The following is a 3,739-nucleotide window of genomic DNA, read 5'->3' as shown; positions in this document are numbered from 1 at the left end:
TCCAAGACCTTCGTGTTTGCATTTCCTTACAGGTGGCCAATCATTAATGTCGGGAAAGGAAAAAACACACACACACACACACGTTTGAGGCGTGGAAAGAATTAACTCTTCAGGCACGGAGTAATAATAATAATAATAATAATAATAATAATAATAATAATAATAATAATTGCTTACACTTATATAGCGCTTTTCTGGACACTCCACTCAAAGCGCTTTACAGGTAATGGGGTCTCCCGTCCACCACCACCAATGTAAAAATGTAAAAAATGTTATACAGGAGCGGGACTAACCATCCGTGCCGGGAACGTTATACAGGACATAAACACAGGGCGCAAACTGGGGCTATACCCCGGACGGACACTGTTCCCTTCTAGGGACACAGAATTTAGTGACACCAGTTCACATAGCCAGCACGTCTTTTGGGCGTGGGAAGAGACCGTAGAAAGTCCAGCCAGACACGAGCAGAACATGCAAACTCCATAGATAGTGTGCTACGAGCCCAGGAGTGAGCTCGGGGAAGAATGATCTCATTCAAAGTGAATTAGAACCACATCCACCCAGAAATGAAAAGAGTGGGCGTAAAAACGGCATTGTGGGAGTTTTCTTTCTCCTGTGAATACTCGCACGAAAAGAAAAACGTGAGACGCGGATAAGGCTTTCAGTTGACAAAAGTCGTCCTTGTTATATTCAGGGAGATTAAAATGTCAAGATGGGTGCGTCAGATACTGTATAAATGCCAACTTCAGACAACCCCAGTTGTGTTCATTATTTTAAAAAGACGCAGAATTTCGTCTGTTGGGCTTTCTCGCGTCTTAAAAAGTGTTTCTCCTCCTACTTTTCACCGTGGAATTAAGGTTTACGAGCTCCTTTGTCCCACACAAGGGCTGGGCCTAGTTATGGCGCAATATCCGGAGTAGTGTCTCCAGAATGAATCTAGTCAACCTGTTGTACATCTCTGCACCTTAGTAATGTAATAGATACTTTATTGACCCCGTGAGGGAAATTGCAGTGCAACAGCAGCTTAACACAGACAACACAGCCACAGTGTAACAAATGATACAATAATAATAATAATACAATACATACAATACAATCAGTACGGTGAGGGGTGCACTAAAAGAGTTACTCACAGTCCGGACACACAAAGAACAAACTAGAACAGAACAGTACGCAGAAAAATCGTATTGCACATATGAATATAAATATAGATGTAAATATAGATATAAATATAAATATAAATATAAATGTATTGCAATAGAGGTTAACGTACTGCACCTTCACGTATCGCTGTTCTGCGCAGGTTTTAATTTGGATGTTATTTCTCACTTTTGTCCCATAGGTGCACGTTTTAGCACCTATGACATTAGAACACCAACGGGAATATAGCCAGCTAAACGTATAAATATAAATAATGTATTTTTGTATAATGTATTATTATGTAATACTATATGTATTTTCTCATTCATCTCAAACATTTTGCCTCTTCATTCTCAGTTTTAGATAAGGATTAGCTGTAATGTAATGAAAAAACATGGTACTGCCAAGGTACACCCTGGCGAGACTAAACGCATTCTTGGAATAACAGAATCGCAGACAGCGACATGAGAGAGAAACGCGCACGGCTCTGAAGAAAACATCCCAACAGCACCCTCTGCTGGAAAGATAAGGTAGTTTTCTCTCTGCCAGTTTTAGAACACGCTACAATGAGGGTGTAGAAACGGATGATGTTGTCCGCTCGTCGCTGCGTCACTTATGCTTATGACGTTCAAATTAAATTAAGTAGCTTAAAAGCAATTATTTTTCACGCGCTCTAAATCGCTTCACAGGACTGTGAAAATGGACTCGCAATCCAGTATCAACCGCATCTGTGTGTTCCGACCAGATCGATGTTCATTTAGGCTTCAGGAGGATCAATGAGATTCACCTTGCCCATACGCGCTGAGCCCGTGCGAGTCTCTATCCCAACGAGAGCACTGCGCCGCAGTCTGCGACCTCAATTCCACTGCTATTGATTTTATGCTGTCAGACTATTGCAGTCTGCAGGGAGCGGAAAGGGGAAACCTATAGCCCTATTTATTGTGAAGCCACAAGACAATTATAATAATTCCTTACACATATATAGCGCTTTTCTGGGCACTCCACTCAAAGTGCTTTACAGGTAATGGGGATCCTCTCCACCACCACCAGTGTGCAGCCCCACCTGGATGATGCGATGGCAGCCATAGTGCGCCAGAACGCTCACCACACACCAGCTCTCAGTGGGGAGGAGAGCAGAGTGATGAAGCCAGTTCAGAGATGCGGCTTATTAGGAGGCCATGATTGTTAAAGACCAGGGGGAAATTTGGCCAGGACACCGGGGTAACACCCCTACTCTTTTCGAGAAACACCCCGGGATTTTAAATTAGCACAGAGAGTCAGGACCTCGGTTTTACGTCTCATCCGAAGGACGGCGCGTGTTTACAGTATAGTGTCCCCGTCACTATACTTTGGCATTAGCCTGGCTGCCCTTCCTCCTGATCACGTCAGGGGTTTTGATGAGCTGTCAGCCCGAAACCGGGGCTGGTCCGTGCCGGGATTACAAACGAGGGCGGCCTCACATGTGAAACTGTCACTGCGCCAAACAATACCAGCCGCTCAAGGCGTCTCCCGGCGGTAAGAGAAAGAGAAACGAAATCAATGTGTGAGCTTGTACCTTTATACTCACGTGGTTTCCACCTGGATGTGCTTAATAAGTGCACACTGGCGTTTCAAGAGACGTCAGGACTTTTTTTTTTACTCTCATCAGAGACCCTTAATACGAGTGTTTCTCATTCAACAGACTTAATTGCCAAGTGTCGGGTAGTTAATTGTTCAACCTCTACAGTACAGATGTTCAACTCCAGTCCACGTGGGGCTCAGGATCCTCTGATTTCTATTCCATCTCTGATCTTAATTACTGTACCTTCCTGAGCTAATTATGTGGAGAAGCACTCCAATCGCTTAATCGGATGGTAATTTAAAACAACTCCAAGCCTTGCCGTGCAGATACTGCTGACAGTCTTGAGCTTGGGGCTTTATCGCAGTCATCCAGCTGTGTACAGTAAATCGGCCCTGGCTATGCTGGGGACATGCCTGAAATGGACTATCAACCCATCCAGACCCATACAGAGATTATAGTACTGGTGTATAGCCCCGAGGAGTTAGGTAGCCCATCCCGGCTCCACAGAATAACACCCATCAAGATACAGGAAGGCTCCAGGTCCTGACTTGAACCCAGGGCCCCAGTGCTGCGTGGCCACAATGGTAACCACTGCTATCTGTGTGGAGTTTGCATGTTCTCCCCATTTTCCTCCTGCAGGCCATAAACATGCTAGTAGGTTAACTGGCTTCGGAGAAAATTGGCCCCGGTGTGAGTGGGTGTGTCTGTGTGCCCTGATGGATGGGTGTCTCACCCAGGGTGAACCCCGCCTTGTGCCCAAGGCTTACTGGAATGGGCCCTGGCTCCCCTGTAACCCTCTATCAGATAAAGTGGTTTAGAAGAGAGCTGGATAGACGATAAGCAGGTACTGACCGGACTGCTGGCTCAGGTCAGTTCTTAACACTAACGGAACCCCTTCACTCAAATATAGCAGAGATTATAACACATGGGTCGAAAGAGACAGGTGTTAGTGGGGCCAGCAGGGGGCGCTCACCCTGCGGTCTCTGTGGGTCCTAATGCCCCAGTATAGTGAGGGGGACACTATACTGTAAAAAAGGC

Source organism: Lepisosteus platostomus, chromosome 27, assembly GCF_059453375.1.
Source record: "Lepisosteus platostomus isolate fLepPlt1 chromosome 27, fLepPlt1.hap1, whole genome shotgun sequence".
Lineage (NCBI taxonomy): Eukaryota > Metazoa > Chordata > Actinopteri > Semionotiformes > Lepisosteidae > Lepisosteus > Lepisosteus platostomus.
Note: the sequence above shows the minus strand (reverse complement) of the source record.